This window comes from Cnephaeus nilssonii, assembly GCF_951640355.1.
Source record: "Cnephaeus nilssonii genome assembly, chromosome: X".
NCBI classification, from domain to species: Eukaryota; Metazoa; Chordata; class Mammalia; order Chiroptera; family Vespertilionidae; genus Cnephaeus; species Cnephaeus nilssonii.
The window spans coordinates 13,450,069-13,470,602 of record NC_137071.1 but is presented as its reverse complement, the minus strand read 5'-3'; the positions used below and the strand labels follow the sequence as shown (position 1 = coordinate 13,470,602).

The 20,534-nt window shown below is 38.4% G+C and overlaps 1 protein-coding gene across 4 annotated transcripts in view; it reads right to left on the bottom strand.

The window, feature by feature from the left end:
* LOC307095111 (melanoma-associated antigen B18-like) overlaps positions 1-18,405 on the bottom strand; it is a 404,753-nt gene extending 386,348 nt beyond the window's left edge. The window contains exon 1 of one of the 4 annotated variants that reach the window (XM_079764274.1): positions 18,292-18,405. The gene's annotated coding sequence lies outside the window, so the exon portion shown is untranslated. The remainder of the gene's footprint in view (positions 1-18,291) is intronic. The other 3 variants (XM_079764273.1, XM_079764275.1, XM_079764276.1) reach the window with 3 other exon arrangements.
* Positions 18,406-20,534: the final 2,129 nt, after the last annotated feature.

Sequence of the window (20,534 nt, the reverse complement as noted above, 5' to 3'; positions counted from 1 at the left end):
TTAATATTTTTAATCATTAAAAACAGTTTCAATGCTAAGAACATTTAACTGGATATAGTGTATTCCTCCTACGTGTTATAATACCATCGAAAATTATCTGGTTGAAAATAATTTAATTGTTTTAAACCTGTATTTACAATCAACAAATGAGGCTAATAGATTTTAGTCTAATTTTTCTGAAAATGGGAAAATTACCAAGTCAACTAACTTCAAAGGCGTATATAAGTCTGGTTTACTGAGCATTTCTCCATAATTCTGCTTATTGGCATTGAAAACTTTGAATAACAGTAACACCTCACCTTCACTGCATACTTATAAGTTACAGGCACTATGCTAGTCATTGTGACCATTAATTCATTTAACATCCCCCACAAGGATTATTGGGTTATACTCTCTTTTTAACATATTTTTAATATAGAGGTTGAATGTTATAAATTCACCAAATTTGCATAGCTAGTGATGAGAAAGGCCATTATTTGAACTTCACTTTATTATGCTGTATTATCCTACTACCTGTACATCCCCACATACCAATTGTATCTCCTGTGGTGTTTTCAATGTCATATGCTCCCTCTAACCTTCAATTATCACTATATGCAAATACTGACCCCCTCTTCAGTTTCTCCCCCATTGGTTCCAAGTCTTTCTTTATATAAACAGACATTGCCTCCCTCTGCAATCCAGCCATTGCTGTCACAAGCACACTGTATACTTTGTGTGTTTTTTTAAAATATATTTTTATTGATTTTAGAGAGGAAGAGAGAGATAGAAACATCAATGATGAGAAAGAATCTTTGATTGGCTGCCTCCTGCATGCCCCACACTGGGGATGGAGCCCACAACCTGGGCATGTGCCCTGACCAGGAATCCAACTGTGACCTCCTGGTTCATAGATTGACACTCAGCCATTGAGCCACGCCAGCCAGGCTATATACCTTTGAATCAATCTCTATATCTTTTCCTTTTACCTGGTCATTTGAGAAATGAAAAGGTGCCTTAACATATGAGGTTTATTAACACTCATATTAAGTCTGCCTAAAGCATATTCTGGGTTCATAAGAATGTATAAGTCTAACAAAGAGACTAAGACAAGGGGCATATCTGAAGAGGCACAGCATACTGGAAGCAAGTTAAGCAAGGATGATTTCAGCCCACCAAAGACATCTTGTGAGTAAGAGGCATGGGCAGAGTATACACACCCATTGACAACTGAAGCCAAAGAGTGGACCAAACCAGATGAAATACATGAAATCCTATATCAATGTCCTAAGGTGAAAGTTTAGAGTTTATAGAAAAGGAAAGAGAGGAAAGAATGAAGAAGGAACTAAAAGTGTGTGGCTGTACAGCCAGTGTGTCTCAGCAGTTAAGTGTCAACCCAGGAACCAAGAGGTCTCTGGTTCAATTCCTGGTCAGGGCACATGCCCAGGTTGTGGGCTCCATCCCCAGTAGGATGCATGCAGGAGGCAGCCGATCAGTTATTTTTCTCTCTCATCAATGTTTCTATTTCTCTATCCCTCTCCCTTCCTCTCTCTGTAAAAATAAATAAAACATACTTAAAAAAATAAAAATGTGTGGCCATTGTATGCTAGGCACACTATTATTTAATAGGTGTCACCTCCTATAATCCAACATCAGCAACCCTACAAAATGGGCAATATTATCCATCTTTTACAGGTGAGGATATTGAGGCCCAGAGGGGTCTCATAACTAAAGTAATGCAGCTAGAGAGCAAGCCTCAAAACTGAAATACAAAGCCAGATGTTTCTCATCTGAAGCCTGTGCCTTTACCTTTACAGTAATCTGGGACATCAAACCAAGAAGAATATCTGAATGGCACAACTGTCATTGGAGGCAGCCAGGAATTGTGGCTTAAATGGTACCGAGGAGAAAAGAGCAGGTGTATCTATGCTGGTTAATATGCCAGAGTGGGAGTTTATATGCAGGAAAGTGTGTGTGAGATTTCATTCATTGCCATAGTTGGGGCAATTCCATCTCATTGGTTTTATAGGCTGACTGGATCATCTGCCTGTTCATATGAGGTTATTTCCCACTATTCATTCTTCACCCCCATGGTTAGAATGTCTTTTTCCTGAGTGCCAATTCTAGTTATCGAGTCAGTGTAGTAACACAACAGAATCCCATAATCCTCCAGTGAGTAGAACAGGGTCAGAGACCCTATGTTCTTAATAAACTTTGATTTTTTTCCCATCAGTACAAGAGGAATATGCTCATTCAAACCGAATAAAGCAAAAAAGAATTGCATTTTAACTCATGCAAAATAAACTTTACAAGCAATTTACAATGGTTACATGGTCACTTGGATGGATATTCGCCATAAACTGGCATTTGGATAAGGAGGTTAAACCTCAGATTAGGAAAAAATAATTTAGAGCCTTTGGGATGCCTGGCAGGACATCACAGTAAACTGGCGTGACTACAAAATATCAAAATTGGCCAAATTACACTTTTGCCCAATTGTCTTCAAGGACTAAATATCTAGAATGGCTACTATTGGCAAAAAGGAAACAGTAAAAAACACCACACAAAATAATTACAGGGCTACTACAGTAGTCTAGCATCAGAAAATGGCACAAGAAGATTCACTGCTTATATCTTTCATCAAAATCAGATCTTTTTGTTAAAACTACAGCACATTGAAAATCCATTTAGCTCAGCAAGCACGTGAAAAATCATTGTAATCCCTTATTACTCCCTTATATGCCCCCTTTTTAAATATGTTTTTATTGATTTCAGAGAGAGGAAGGGAGAGAGAGAGATAGAAACATCAATGATGAGAGAGAATCATAGATGGGCTGCCTCCTGCATAGCCCCTACTGGGGATCTAGCCAACAACCAAGGCATGTGCCCTGACTGGGAATTGAACCATGACCTCCTGGTTCATAGGTCAGAGCTCAACCACTGAGCAACACTGGCTGGGCCCTTATATCCCTTTTACAGTTGTCTGACTGAGTTATATAACCATATCAAGCAAAAGAGACACATCTAGAACATAATATAGGAAACTCTGGTATGAAGCCACATGGTTACAGTAAGTAGAGAAACTAGTAAAGTGTACAGAAATTTCAGATACTTTAAACTGGTAAAGCATGGTCAGTTAGCCTGTAAAACCAATAAGCATCATCTCAATTCATAAAGTAAACATTGAAGTAGAAACAATACTCCAGAAAAGGCAATACCTAATATTAATCTATGCTTTTAAGGCACATATAAGTGAAGAAGGCAACCATCATAGACAGTCTTTCTTAAAGAAAAGAAAAAAAAGACCATGCTGCATGAAGCACCATGCTACTATTTGTTAATCAGAATACAAGGTTTTACAAAAGCCAGAACACTCAATGTTGAAAGAGAAGTCAGTGATATAGAATTTTCTATTTGTTAGATTGCCAAAGACTAAGTACAGAGTAATTAGCATGCTGATTCAGAAAGATGAATTGATTTTGAATATCCTTGGGTCACATCCTACTAAATTTATTCTTCTTTATTGAATTGACAATATAAAATGATGGCTGGTTCAAATTCATGTGCCAGGACACTCTAGCTTTTAAAACCCACACTACACATTGCCAAAGTAGAACATACCCTTTGCATAGGAACTAATGCATTTTGGTATCTTTCAGTGAGGTGACTGTGGTCATGGTTGTTTTTTAAAGTGATCAGAGAATATGAATTATCACTCAAAAAGAAAAAAAACATTTGTCATAAATAATCTTTTCTATATCTATATCTATATGTTTCTTTATTTTGGAGATGAAGGGAGAGGGAGAGAGAGACAGAAACATCAATGATGAGAAAGAATCATTGATCAGCTGCCTCTTGCACACCTCACATTGGGGATCGAGTCCACAACCCGGGTATATGCCCTGACTGGGAATGGAACCTTAACCTCCTGGTTCAACCACTGAGCCATGCCAAACAGGCATAAATAATATTTTGAGATCTGTAGGTATTTTACCTGGAAGGCTCTTTGTTTGATGGTTGGCCATGGGCACATTTAGACGTAAAAGAAAAGAAGGCATATTAAGATTCAAGGGGAAAGAGGGAGAGAAAAGGGGCTATGGGTAAATCTTGGCAGAATGGTCAGGAGCCAGATAAACTGGGTACTTTACACAGAGGTCAGAAAGGAAGGGAAAAGAGAAGGGAGGGAGGGAAAGAGGGAGGGAGGAAAGGAGGGGGAAGGGGGGATGGGGAGGGAGAGAGGGATCTCAGCAGGCAGTAGGGGCTAGAAAATTCCGAGGTAATTTACAAGGGTAGTGATGATTGGTTTTCGAAGTAAATGCTTGCTCTGTGCAATGTGAGTCTATTTCATGACCTGCAAATCTTCATGATATGTTTGGTGTGATTGGCTTTCTTGTGGACTCCAGTGAAGGGACCAGTTCTATATCAGGGTTGGCACAAAACCAAACAATGTCAGACCTCGTAAACAAAGGGACAAAACATAGAGGCAGGATGTATTTGAAGGCTCAGCCAGGATTTCTGAACTGAGGCCAGTACACAGCTGCATCTTCAATTAAATCTTACCCGAGACTGCTGCAGTGTCAAGCAGAAATTAGGAGCCAGAGAGAAGAGGCTTATCAAACGTGTCTTGTGATGGTGCTAGGAATATCATTCCAAAGTCAAATCATAATATCATCACAAAAGGAATTTTAAGAGCCAGAATCCTCTCAGCAGGTGAAAAATGAAAAATTGAATGTGGATATAAGGCAAAGTGGAAAATTAAGTGCTATATCATTAACAACTCAATCAAATATATGAATGCTACTTTGAATTTATAGCAATCAAGAAGCTCATAATGTCACAATGGCATGGCCCTCATTGCAGCATTATCTATAATACTCAAGATATAGAAACAACCTAAGTGTCCATCAGAGGATAAATTGATATATATATATATATATATATATATATATATATATATATATACACACACACACACACACACACACACACACACACACACACACATACACTGAGTGGCCAGATTATTATGATTTCTGAACGCATAATAATCTGGCCACTCAGTGTATATCCTATATAATAAAAGGCTAATATGTAAATTTTCCCCTCGACCAGGAGTTCGACTAGCAGGCAGGCCGGCCAACTGCCCATGTCCCCTCCATGGCCAGGCTGGCTGGACCCCACTATGCATGAATTCATGCACCGGGCCTCTGATACACACACACACACACACACACACACACACACACAGAGTGGCCAGATTATTATGCGTTCAGAGATCATAATAATCTGGCCACTCAGTATATATATATATATATATATATATATATATATATATATATATATATAGAGAGAGAGAGAGAGAGAGAGAGAGAGAGAGAATAGTATTCAGACATAAAAACATCTTGCAATTTGCAACAACATGGATGGACCTTAGCAGAGAGAGACAAGTTCCATATGATCACTTATATGTGGAATCCAAAACAAAATAAAACAAAACAAAAAACAAGCTCATAGATATGGAGAACATATTGGTGGTTGTCGAAGCAGGGGGTAGGGGAAATGTAAAATGGGTGAAAGTGGTCAAAAGATACAAACTTCCTGTTATAAAATAAGTAAGTCATGGGGATGCACTGTATAGCCTGGTGACTATAATAGTACTGTATTGCATATTTGAAAGCTGCTAAGAGAGTAATCTTAAAAGTTCTCATCATAATAAAAAAAATATGTAACTATGTGCGGTGACGGATGTTAACAAGACTTATTGGGGTGATCACAGATGTCATTATGTTGTAAACCTGAAACTAATATAAGGTTGTATGTTAATTATTCTCAAGTTTTTAGAAAATAGACCAAGAGACTACTATTTATTTGTAAATAGTAGATAAGATTTCCCCCTCTAAATTTTCAATTGATTATCCTCCTACAATATTCCACTTTAAAATACTCCACATATGGGGTTTATAAGAATGTCTTCAGAAAGATGTGTTATGCCCAGCTGGCCTGGCTCAGTGGTTGAGCATGTATCTATGAACCTGGAGGTCATGGTCAGGGCACATGCCAGGACTGCCGGCTTGATCCCCAGTGTGGGATGTGCAGGAGGCAGCCAATGATTCTCTCTCATCATTGATGTTTCTATCTCTCTCTTCCTCTCCCTTCTTCTCTGAAATCAATATATATATTTTATAAGAATGTGTTACCCCCTAACTTAGCTTTTAAAAGAAAAAGAAAAAAAAGATGGTAGAGAATTCCCACTAAAAAACATAAAAGACAACACAGTATATAAAAATAATAAATGAAAAGGAATTTGGGGCAAAAAAAATGTTGTCTCTGTTTGAGTAGGCTTTGTTTCTTTTTCAATTAGCAGCACTTCCTCATTTAAAAGAAGCATAAGTTACACTTCTGTTCAACAGCTCTTTCTGATAGCCAACTTAAGTGGGAAATTGATTTCTGTATGCATAGTTTTCAGTGTCAATACCTATCCAGAAATTGTATTTAATTTGGCTTTAGACCCCAAATACTATTTTAGTTCAGCATTTCAGATTCTCTTGCTACTACTTTCATCAAAAATTAACAACAAAAAATGCCAGAATGTGATGACTCTTTTGACTTAGAATCTGTATTAGTTTCATAAGGCTGCCATAAAAAATTACCTCAAACTGGCTGGTTTAAAAAACACACACACAGAAATATATTCTCAGTTCTGAAAGCTAGAAGTCCAAAGTCAAGGTATCAGCCAGGCTGGCTCCTTCTGGAGGCTCTGAGGGAGAATCTGTGCCATGCCTCTCTCCTAGCTGCTGGTGGTCACCAGCAATCCTTATTGTTCCTTGGCTTACAGATGCATCACTCCAATCTCTGCCTCTGTCTTCATGTGGTATTATCCTCTCTATACCTCTATGAATCTGTGTCCTCTTCTTATAAGGAGACCAGTCACATTGGATTAGGGCCCACTCTAATCTAGTATGACTTAATCTTAACTAATTCATATGTAAAGACCCTATTTTCAAATAAGGTCATATTCTGAGGTTCTGAGTAGACATGAATTTTGAGAGAAATTGGGGAAAACACTATTCTACCCTGTACAGAGTTCAAATCTTAGACTGTAAGCTTTTGGAAGGCAGCCTCCATATGATTCAAATTTTTACTCTCCAAAGACTGCCATTCAAAATAAATGAAACACAATAAAGGAATGAACACTGAGCCCTAGCCGGTTTGGCTCAGTGGATAGAGCATTGGCCTGCGGACAGAAGGGTCCCAGGTTCAATTCCAGTCAAGGGCATGTACCTCTGTTGCAGGCTCCTCCCCAGCCTGGGCCCTAGTTGGGTTGCAGGCAGGAGGCAACCAATTGATGTGTTTCTCTCACATAGATATTTCTCTCTGTCTTTCCCTCTCTCTTCCACTCTCGCTAAAAATCAATGGAAAAAATATCTTCGATGAGGATTAACAACAACAACAAAAAATGAACACTGAGTAAAAGATGTAAAACAAAGTACAAAATGAAAAATATCTGAACTACAGCAGTTTGTCATACAACTTGGAACACTTTATGAACCATTTTCATTATTTTAAGCATATAAATCATACATCAATCCCTGAGAGTCCGTTCCCAAAAAGTCCCCTGGGTCACAATGTTAACAGAGGAACCAAGAGCTTCAATTAACTCCTTGTAACAAAATTCATTCTCCCAACAGCTCTCTCAAATTGCAGAACACTTTAATAGCACAATTGTAACATATAAGGAATTTATAAGGTCACTCTTGAAATCCCCCTACCTTGACACAAACCTGAAATATTCCCTTAAACCCAAGATCTACCACAATCTCATAGTAGTTGTTTGTATGCTTTTACTAAGCCAGTAGGAAAATAATATCACCTCCAGGTATGCCTACATAGCAATTCAACTTACTGCTTTCTTCAGTGGAAATGTGGTTGTTATAATAAAATAAAGAAGGTGGGCCATAAAGCCTACCTTAGAGCGTGATCTTGGCCTACCTTCCCAATTTCCTAGCCATATGTGCAGCTATGGTTAGATGTTACCAAGGGCCACTGGATGCAACCATTAGAGTAAACCCTTGAAAATAAAATCTCTGTTCCATTGTTCTCTTTTCATTCATCTCATTTTGAGCTCTCAAAATCTTTTTTTGTCCCTAAAACCTTATTAGGCCTCTTTTATACTCTCTCTTATATTGTTTCTTACTTGCCCAAATCTAGTTTGTATGTCTAAACACTCCAAGCAATAAATATAATATATAAACATGGAAGGTAGGTAGTAGGAGAAAAGAATAGTGGATTTGACTATCAGGTAACCTGAAGATCTAATACAGCCTTTAACACTAAATGAAAATCTTTTGTCTTAATTTTCTTCAAAACTGAAGTTTATGTTCTTAGGAGATGCATGCTAAAGTATTTAGGAGTGAGGTTTTATTGCACCTGCAAGTTATTTTCAAATTGTTCAGTAAAAAAAAAAGGATAGATGTTACATAGATGATAGATATAGATAGATAGATAGATAGATAGATAGATAGATAGATAGATAGATAGATAAAACTAATAAGGCAAAATGGAAATGGAAATGGTTGGATTTAAATGTATGGTATACATATATATATGTACAATGAATATATATATATATATATATATATATATATATATATATATATATTCATTGTACTAGTCTTGCAACTTCTCTGTATATTTGAAAATGCTGATAAGGTAAATTTGGGGGGAAATGAAGCTGGAATAAATTTAAACACTTCTATTCCCAAATTCCATGACTGAATATATCTAAATACCTCATCAACAATCCTCCCAAAATATCTGCCATCTGGACTTCTCATTTGTACAAATGTCACCTCATTATCTCACAACTGAGGTTTGACATGCTGGAGTGATCCTTGATTCCTCTCTCTCCTTCTGGCCTCATATTCACTAGTCCCACGCCTATTGAGTCTTCCTTTCAATTTTATATGTTTCACTAACTTTGCATCCCACTGACATTGCCTTCAGTCCATCCCTCATCTATTTCAGTATCCTACTTCCTGATTTGATTTCATTGTCAATTGTGCTAACACCAATTTTATCATGTCACTTCCCTATTCACATATTTTCAGTGGCTCCCTATCTACTTATCTCTTACTCTCCATCTCAAATATTGTCCCCCACTATTCCTATATATAAGCCCTAGACTCCAGGCAAACAAGTCTATTTCTCATTATACCCTGTGTTCCTACTTTTGTTCACGCAACTCTCCTACATAAAATAATCTCCCCTCCTCCTTTGTAATTATCCAAACTTTATCAGCTGGCACTTAGTGTGTACTAAACCTTTTAATGTTGATTTCTTTATATATAAACATCCTCTCATCTCCATCTATAACCTTGGCCCTTATTATACACAGAGATTTCCTACCTAGACTCAGGCTTATATCATTCTGTACCTAGGTCCAGAGAAACAGTACCCAGACCTGACTTCATGGCTAGTCACCTATTATTAACTAAAACCTGATCATTTCTTCATGGTGATCATACTTGTACCACATTAACAAAATCCCCTTCTTCCATTCCCCCTCAAAATGCTTTCATTGTAGCATTCTCCATTCTACCTTTTACTGGGAATAGACATGAAAATTATCTTGTTACACTGAATGTCTGCCTTAGTCCTATAAAACATCATTTAAAATATTGGCTCCAGGTTGACTTAATGTCACTTATACACAATAAATTTGTGCATGCTCCTTTTTGTCCTGACTGGCAAAAGAGCCAATTTTGCTTAGGAAAATATTTCATCTCCATAGATTTATGTGTGGGCATTGAACTGTCAGAAAAATAAATAAACAACATTATCAAATACATTGTTTCCTCTGGAGCCTTCACTTTGAGAAACCTTAGAGATAGTTTTCTCCCATATATTATAATCTGCTCATTTCTGAGGGCTGTCATTATTTACCTCTTCTGTTTTCTTCAGTTAGATTCTGTTTTAACCTTCTGTGTCCTACCTTTCAAGGTGTGCTAATTTGTGAACTACTTCAAGTAGATGGAGTGTAAATATTAAATCGTAGAGAGCAGGTTAAGCCTCTCAAATTAACAAACTGACAGGTTATTCTAATTACAAATTCATTGCTGCAGCTAGATTAAGAGGCCGAGGTAAAACGAAATGTGTGAATGCAACATCAACCCAATGTGTAGGCCACACAGAATATGTGTGTTTCATGTCACAGTGAAATTGGCTTGGGGAAAATTAATGGTGAGTAATTCAGAATAAATGTAGTCAGAAATGTACCTAAAATTTTTCCATAAAATTTCAGTTATATCTCAATCACAGTACCTTCTGTAAACCTGAAAAAGAACTCAAGGTGGGGTTGGGTGGGTGGGCAGGAGATAACCAACCAAAGACCTTGTATGCATATATGCATAACCCATGGACACAGACAATAGGGTGGTGAAGGCCTGGGGTGGAGGGCAGGGGCGGGCTGAAGGGGGCCAATGGGGGGAAAAGGGAGACATATAATACTTTCAACAAAAAAGATTTTTTAAAATAAATAAATAACTCAGACCAGTATGAGGTAGATACTCAATGGCATATTTTAAAACAAAGTGTTTGGCCTGGCCCACATGGCTCAGCAGTTTAGCATTGATCTATGAATCAGGAAGTCATAGTTTGACTCCTGGTCAGGGCACATGCCTGGGTTGTGGACTCGATCCCCAGTAGAGAGTGTGTGGGAAGCAGCCAATCAATGATTCTCTCTCATCATTGGTGTTACTCCCTTCCTCTCTGAAATACGTGTGTGTGTGTGTGTGTGTGTGTGTGTGTGTGTGTGTGTGTGTGTGTTTAAAATAGAACAAAGAGTTTGTGATACCTTCATTTTAAATTCAGCTAGACAAAGAAATGAAAAATAAATGGTGGAAAATTTAAAGAAAAAAAAATCAAGTCACAATTTAGAACTAACAACTCTTTGCTGCAATCAATAGTACTGGTGATATCTGTATTACACTTTCAATCCAAAGCCTAAAAATTGTTATGATAATTAGAACCTAGCTTTTTGTACAATGAGTACACTTATACATACTTGAAAGATAGGACTCATACACTGCTTCATGTAAAATATAATTCATGATGGGAAGATGGTTTCTATAAACATAGCCACTTAAACTTCTGCATTCTTTCCAACCTCTTCAAAATATTTACCACCATTAGATCTCACAATTTTTTAGTTTTCCTTTTTAAACATTCAGTCTTCTAAAGTAGGTCATCTTTAAAAAGGAAGAAAAAAAGACTAGAGAGTGATAGCAAGTTGTCTGAGATTGTTCTTGAGTCACATGAAAATAGAACCAGAACCAAGAGCCAAGAGTTTGGAATTACTGCTTTTATCCAAGTTATCCATAGAGAACAATTCAGGAAGGAGGGGAGGCAGGGTCTCTGCTAAGCCTCTCAAAGTGCACCTCTCTAAGGTGATAGTAACATGGGTCTGAACAGGCTTGTTTTGAGTTCAAAGGGGTCTTGTGACATGTCAAACTATCAAAGAAATATTATTTACTTCCGCAAATGAAATTATATTCATAACTGAATCAGAGACTGCATCGTGGTTACTTTTGCTTTCTTGCACGACTTTTTTTCCGCCAGGAGTTAATAATGTCATTGCTCCTTTTCTTAGTTTTCTATATATTAATTATTAATGTATCCCCCAAACTCTCCCTTAGTTGTGTAAAACTCCTCTCAATATGGTCAATCAGCCAGGCGGCATTGGTCAGTGGTTGAACGTTGACCTGTGATCCAGGAGGTCACAGTTCGATTTCAGGTCAAGGCATATGCCTTGGTTGCAGACTCAATCCCCAGTGTGGGGTATGCAGCTGATCAATTCTCTCTCATCATTGATCTCTCTCTCTCTCTCTCTCTCTCTCTCTCTCTCTCTCTCTGTGTGTGTGTGTGTGTGTTTGTGTGTGTGTGTGTTTGTGTGTGTGTGTGTGTGTGTGTCTCCCTCTCCATTCCTCTCTGAAATCAATAAATATATATTTAAAAAATTAAAAAATATGGTCAGTCACTTCAGCTATTTACCAATTTCCTTTACTTGGAAACATCACTCTAAAAGCTTCTGGCTTTCCCCAGTGTGGCCTCCAGGCATACTTCATGGCAGTGCCCTGCACAGTCCCTTCAGCTCTCTCAAGTTGGATCTCACATATATTCCACTTTCTGTATCAGCAAGTCCTCAAGTAATGTCCTTTCCCTTTTGTTATAATGTTGATTAAATGTCTTAGGAATCTAATTCTTGTTTATATCAATTAGCCTATGGTACAACTGGTTTCTTTGTAGGATGTTTTGCTTAAAGTCACCGGATCTATGGATGACATTGAAGACTTGCTGTATTCTCTTATATGGTGAAATCTTACCTACCAACTTTCTGAGAAAGGATGCATGAGAAGTAAATATTAAGAGGCCCAGGCTATATAAAAACATCTTCATTATAGACTCCCATCTACTTGACAGCTTGGCCAATTTTAGGCTTCTATTCCTTTTCCCTCTAAAGTTTGAAAGCATGACTTCTAACGTCCATTACTGTTGAAAACTCTGAGGACATTATGAATACTGATCCCTTGTAAGTAATTTGTTTTTTTTTTCTCTTTACATGTTTTTAGAATCCTCTCTTTGTTCCTGGTGCTTTGGAATGTTCTTTGTGGTGAATCTAATTTCAACTATACACCCAGGTACTAAGTGAGCTGTTTCAAACTGCAAACATATGCCATGGGACACTTTTTTAAATTATTTATCTGATGTATAGCCTCCCCTCTAGTTTCCATTTTCCTCTTTTGAACTCTTATTGTTTGGTTAATGGACCTCCTAGATTGGACCTAAAATTTTCTTATCTCTTTTCCTCTCAATTTCCTTTGCTTAATTTTTTTTAACATTAAGATAATAGTAGCCAACATTCAGTAAGTATCTGTTATATGCCAGACAAGTTTCTAAGGTTATCATATATTAACTGATTCATTTAGTCCTTATACTAGTCCTGCCTTCACTTAATGTTTTGGCCCTACTTTCTGAGAGATTTCTTCAACTTTATCTTGAATCCTTTTATCTATATGTCAACAGTTATTAGACAACTAGAGGCCCAGTGCACAAAATTCGTGCACGGGGGCGGGGGGTCCCTCAGCCCAGCCTGCACCCTCTCCAATCTGGGACCCCTCGGGATGGCAGTCAGACATCCCTCTCATAATCCAGGACTGCTGGCTCCCAACTGCTCACCTGCCTGCCAGCCTGATCACCCTCTAACCACTCCCCTGCCAGCCTGATCGCCCCCTAACCACACCCCTATTGGCCCGATTGCCCCCAACTGCCCTCCCCTGCCATCCCAGTTGCCCCCAACTGCCCTCCCCTGCCAGCCTGGTCGCCCCAACTGCCCTCCCATGCAGGCCTGGTCCCCCCCAACTGCCCTCCCCTGCAGGCCTGGTCCCCCCAAACTGCCCTCCACTGCAGGCCTGGTCCCCCCAAACTGCCCTCTCCTGCAGGCCTGGTCACCCCCAACTGCCCTCTCCTGCCGGCCGTCTTGTGGCAGCCATCTTTGACCACATGGGGGCAGCCATCTTGTGCAAGGGCATGAGGGTCAATTTGCATATTACCTCTTTATTATATAGGATAGCCAAGTGTCAGGCACTGTTCTATTGGCTAGGAATACAGGAGCTGTACAAAGCAGATGCAAAAATCCCTGCCCTTGTGGACCTGACAGACTATTATTTCTATACTCTCTTATCCTAGACAAATCAACAGGTAAGTAAACATCTAGGATATTAGACAAACAATAAACAGCATAAGTAGCTTTTCTATTTTCCTCCATTTACATGGAAGGAAACTAAAGTAAAGGGAGGGTGAATAAGATGCTAAACGGAAGAAAAAAGCAAGAAGAACTGATAGGAAAGGCTGAGAACGGCTGCAATTTTATTTTATCATTTTAAATTAAATATTTTTACTGATTTCAGAGAGGCAGGAAGAGGGAGAGAGAGATGGAAACATCAATGATGAGAGAGGATAATTGATCAGCTGCCTCCTGCATGCCCCCTACTGGGGATCAAGCCAGCAACCCAGGTATGTGCCCTGACAGGGAATTGAACCATGACCTCCTGGTTCATAGGTCAGTGCTCAACTACTGAGCCATGCCAGCCAGGCAAGGCTGCAATTTTAGATCTGTTGGTCAAGAAAGCTGTCCCTGAAAAGGTGAAATTTGATTAAATACCTTATGATAGTAAGGGAATGATGCTTACAGATACCTCTGGGAGAAGGGCATTCCAGGCAGAGAGAAGAGACACAGTCAATGCTATAAAGAGGAAACAAACCCTCCGTAGGTTTCAGGAACAGCAAGAACTACAGTATGAATGGAGTGGAATGAGTGAGGGGCAGAAGAGTCAGTAATGAGATTAGAAAAATCTGGAATGGGGGGATGTAGGGTCTTGCACACCTTTCTAAAAACTTTGACTCCTGCCTGGCTGGTGCGGCTCAGTGGTCAAGCATCGACCTCTGAATCAGGAGGTTGTGGTTCAATTCCCAGTCAGAGCACATGCCCGGGTTGCAGATTCGATCACCAGTGTGGGGCGTACAGGAGGCAGCTGATCAATGATTCTCTCTCATCACTGATGTTTCTAGCTCTTTTCCTCTCCCTTTCTCTCTGAAAGCCATAAAAATATATTTTTTAAAAAAATAAATAAATAATAAAAGAAGAAAAACTCTGACTCTTACTCCAGGTTATATGAGGAGTCATTCTTCTCAGGATCAATCTGGTTGTTCTATTGAGAATGAACTGTAAGTTTCTCTTCCCGGTAATAATGGACTAGGAAATTAGTCCTCCCTGCTGAGAAAAACAGGGGTCCTCTGTCTTACTTCTCCTGAGAATAAATCCCCAGAACTGTATCCGGGTAGAAGAGGGACACTGAAGATCTGTTTCACAGACAGAATTACATCCATTCTATTTGCAACCCCTTCTTCATCATTCACTCTCAGGGGTGTCACCAATCTCTGAGAGCTTTGAGGGCCCAGGGATGTAAATCTGTTGGTTTCTCAACTCCCCCCTCTGTCGAGTAAGGATTTTATTCAACTCTTTTTGACCAACTAGGTCAGTTGCCAATCATCCAGCTTCACAGTTGCCAGCACCTACTCTCTTTGTCCTTGTGACTTTATCTTATTTTTATTTCTTTACTCTCATTTTATAAGGACTTCAGGGGATCAAAAAAATGCATGATGACTCTGCCATTTTAAATAAAAGTTGAAATTCAACAATTCTGCACTTTTAAAAAAGAGTCAAAATAAAGTATAAGTTAACAATTAAATATGAAGTCTCCAAAGCTAGGATGCTTAGTTTCAAAAAACAGTTTAGAGAAGTTATATCACCTCCCTGTCCCTCATTTCATTTATTTTTAAGATTTATAAAAGAAAAACCTACCCTACACATGATGTGATTATAACATGAATTAATACATACAAATTTGTTTGCCTGCCACAGTAAGTGCTCAGTAAATCTTAGTTGTTATTAGCAATCTCACTAAATCTGTGTATGTGCTCTCTTAATATCGAGGGGAAATAATGGAACATGTTTACAGTAAGCTTCTGAAAAAAAATTTTTTCACACAAAAAAAACAGTCCACTGAGCCCAGATGAGGTGGCTCAGTGGTTGAGCATAGGTCTATAAACGAGGAGGTCACGGTTCAATTCCCTGTCAGGGCATATGGCGGGTGGTGGACACGATTCTCGATTGTGCAGGAGGCAGCCGAACAATTATTCTTTTTCATCATTGATATTTCTATCTCTCCCTCCTCTCCCTTCTTCTCAGAAATCCATAAAAATATATGTAAAAATAACACAACCCACTGAAATATATCCAACATGTTTGAATTGTTCTCAATCCTTCTATTTATTTGCTATTCATTTTTTTCTTCTTTCATCTGTTCCAAATTGGTAGCTGCACATCCATTCTCAGTTTTCTTCTATTAACACATTAATTAATTTATGAATCTGTTACTTTGGTACTAATTGGCTTCTCCTAATAGCCTCCTATTCCCATTCAAATAGGTTTCCCATCAGTTAGTATGCAATCAGTCTCTGGGTCTTCTTTTCTAACTTTTTTTGTTTTTATTGATTTCAAAGAGGAAGGGGAGGGAGGAATCACATCTCAAACTATCCATTTATGTATGTATCTATATGTGTGTATAGTTAATTATATATTGTGTGTATTTTTAAATGACTGGAAGGAAAAGTAATATATACTAAGTTCTTCCTTAAAAAATGTGTGGTTTTATATCTATTATATATGTGAATTGAGATCTTGGCTTTAGTCTTCCATGGCCAACCAGTTTAGAAACCCCTCTATTTTTTTTTTTTTACTCTTTCATTGGTGGGTGTCCTTATACACTTTTCCAATTGTCTGGTTGGGCTCATTTCAACAGCACCTAAATTGGATGCCACTGAAAATAACTCTCATCAGAAACTTTGAGACCTCTTTTTCACAGGTCAGAAGTTGAATCCTACTTAGATCAGAGTGACTTGCTAGAGTGACAGGTCAGAGAATCATTGGCTCTGCCCTAAGGAGACCTTGTTCTTTTGCTTTTGAGCTAGAAAGTGCCAGTTACCATAAATTTTCCTGAGCACATGAAAACAACACTAAGTAGGCAGTTTTATTCTTTTTCTCTATTTATATTAGTTTATTGAAATCTATAACACCTTGGTGGGGGGACTGTAATAATTCAGTGTCTTAGATTACTTCTCTGCATATTTTGAGGAATAAGTGAAATCACTGTGTAAACCTGGAAAATGCTACATGAATATAAGGAATTATTAGCTTCACAGATATGGAGCATTTTCTTCAACCAAATTATAGTTTGACTGATAATGTCCTTTAGAGAAGCACAAATGATCATAAGTCTAAGCTTACTGGGTTTGGAGAAAGATAAAAGATAGTTCATGATGTAAGTTAAATGCCTCAAAAGTCTGGGTCATTGAGAAATTGTCCTTTCTCTTGAGTGACAAATATTAGAATGTGAGGGATCTTCTTGTTTGTTAAGTATCCAGCATCACTGTACCTATTTCATATATGAAACTTGCCCCTCCGGTTATTCCTTCAAACACATTTTGCAAGTTTTATCATTATGTACATGGCATAATCAGAGTTTCCCTAAATATGTCATGCAATGTGTCTGAAACATCTTTTGAATTTAATGAAGTAAAAAGTACTATAAACTGCTCTGTGTTTTAAAAAATGTTTACAGTATACTACAGGGTTAGCAGACAAAGGTCCGTGAGTAAAATCCAGCCTGCCACCTCTTCTTATATTGGAACATATAGCTATGATCATTCGTTTACATACAGTCAATGGCCGCTGTTAGTGTTACAAAGTCAAAGTTGAGTAGTTCTGACAGAAAGTGTATGGCCAACAAAGCCAGAAATGTTATATGGCTCTTTACTGAAAAAGTTTGCTGCCCCTTGTATTTCATAATCTTAGCATACTTACTAAAATCCTGACCCTATACAACTTTTAAGAAATGTTGCCCGGCTGGCATGACTCAATGATTGAGTATAGACCTATGAACCAGGTCACAGTTTTATTCCAGGTCAGGGCACATGTCTGGGGTTGTGGGCTCAATCCCCAGTAGGGGGTGTGCAGGAGGCAGCTAATCAATTATTCTCTCTCATCCTTGATGTTTCTATCTCTCTCTCCCTCTCCCTTCCTCTCTGAAATCAAGAAAAAAATTCTTTAAAGAAATGTCTTTCAAGGCATGGAATTTGTATCAGGCATGGAGCCATTAATTCAGATAATTAATTACTGAATTGCTAAAGAAGCTTTTTTGCATTTTAGTTATCTTGAGAATACAGAGGTATTGTTTGTTTGCTTCAGTTTTGTTTCTAATCTTGAAGAGAAAGGAGACTACAGCCTCCACAAAAAGTAACAGTCATTTTGAAAACAGAATATCTCTCTTAAAATCATCAGCTTTTCTAGGATGACTCTCAAACAAGAATGAGCTTCAATAATTTTTCATCTGAGACCTATAAGTAATAAGTCTGAGCTTTACAAAACTATACATATTATAAGAAAATGAGGCAAATATTTTCTTGACAACAGAAAGAAAAAATTTAGTAACCATAATTTATAGCTATTGGAGAATTACCCCCGAGGTCCATGATTTCTATGTATCAGTTTATATATCTCTGATCTTACTTCTTACTATATATATTGGTCATCTATGGTTGCATTACATATTACCCCAAAACTTTGCATCTGAAAAGATCAATAACTATCTATGATTAAACACATTTCTGTAGATCAGGAATTGAGGAAAATCTTACCTGGGTGGTTCTGACTCCAAGTCTCGCATGAGGTTGTAGTCAGGAAGTGAGCTAGGGCTGTGGTCGCCTGAAGGCTTGACTGAGGCCGGAGGACTTGCTTCCCAAGTACTTTACTCATATGCCTGGATTTCCTGAACACTCCCTCAGAGTCCCACCAGCTTTCACCCATCACCTAGTTCCAAAGCCACTCCCACATGTAGGGTTGGGTTTTTTGTTTGTTTGTTTGTTGTTGTTGTTTTGCTGTTATGGGGACACTCTATTTCCAGATACCAAAATGTATATTAATTATCTATTGCTGTGTAAAAATCTTAGGAGTTTAAAACAATAGCCCTTATTATCTTACACAGTTTCTGTGGGTCAGAAATCTGGACACAGTTTAGCCAGGTGGTTCTGGCTCAAGATCTTTCATTAGGATGTTGGCCAAGGCTACAGTCCTATGGCGTGACTAGGGCTGGAACATCTGCTTCCAAAGTTCCCTCATTCATGTACTTAATTGTTTGAGTATCCTCATGTTATGGTGGCTGGTTTCCCTAGAGCTAGTGATCCAAGAGAAAGGGCAAGGCAGAAGTCACACTTGGTCTTTCTACAATATTCTCTTAGACACACACAGATCAATCTTCTTCAGTGTGTAAGTGATAATCACTAAGGAGGCTGGCCACCACACTATAGTTCTTAATTTATTCCTTACAGTAACTTTAAAGAGCAGTTTAAAATGGGTCTATATTTCCTTATTCCCAATTGCAAAATCCATTAGGCCCTTAAAACAAATGTTTGGTTTTTTTCTTATAACTCTATTGCTGGCCAAACTGTACCCAACTTCAACTCATCTGTCAGCAAAACCTGGTCTAAACTGATAAGAAGCTAATTATAGTCTGTGTTTATTCCTCTTGGTGTGAACATTTCTATATTTTACTGCATAAATGCATTTGATTAGGTGGTATGATTCCAGACTCTCCTGGAATGTTAGGTAATATAAAATATCTGAACCATATTATTTTTCTAAACTCTAAGAAATTATGAAGTCCAAAAGATATCTGGCTCCACCGGTTTGAGATAAAGTTTAACTTAATAGAAAGGCATGCTGATCGGTTGTGCTCACTATTGAGTTTCTGAGAACTCTTCTGATGCTGGAGGCCATATATAACTTGTTATAATTCTCCTGGACACCTCCACACACAAATGCTGGAAAAGTGTCTAAGAAGAAACAGCTCATTTCTTAATTGGTGACTTAAAAAAATATACTAAGAAATGAGAACCAACACCTTCCCACTCTCTATTCTCTCCTCCCATCACTATTGTCTAATCTTCACCTTCCTTTTTTTCTGTGATTTTATCTTTCCTCTTTCAATTGTGTTCCTCCATGTTCACCTGTCATTCTTTCCTTGACATTTTCAAAATATAATAATTACCCCCCCCAAAAAAGTGTTAACAAAACAAACAAACAAAAACATATCTGTGGCTACTGATAAACTTGCACATGAGCACATTTGCTTGTCTAATCCCATAGCAGAAGCTACTCCATGTTCCCTGGATCCACCTCTGACTTCAGCCAGAGCTGAAAAAAATAATTCATAGGTACACTGATGGATTCTCACTTAAACCAGCCAAGTTCATCCACTCCTATGCCTGAGGGCTCATCCAGTGATGGAGCTTGGGCAGCCTGGAAGTGCCAGGGAGGAATGGAGGTTGGTTGGTAAACATTCCAACTGCCCCAACTCTCAGTAGAACAATCTCAGTGGCTTAAAATAACAAAGGTTTATTTCTTACTTACTCCAATTCTGCCGCAGGTCTCGGCAACTCCTCAGGATGGCTGTTCCCTGTAGGGTGACTTCACATCACATCTCTATGTAACACGTGCCTCCAGTCACCAGAGCAAGAGGAGAAGAGAGTCCTGTACCAACAAACAGCATATAAAAGCTTCTAGGAAGAGAAGGACATTACTGTTGCTTACATTTTATTAGCCAAAGCATGTCATGTGGCCACTTCAAGGGAACATGGAAATAAAATCTTCCCATGTTGCCCGGCCAGCATGGCTCACTGGTTGAGCGTTGACCTATGAACCAGGAGGTCATGGTTCGATTCCCGGTCAGGGCACATGCCCAGGTTTGTGCAGGAGGCAAGCAATCAATGATTCTCTCTCGTTATTGATGTTTCTGTCTCTCTCCCCCTCTCCTTTCCTCTCTGAAATCAATAAAAATATTTTTTTAATGATAAAATAAAATAAAATCCCCCCATGTTCCCCA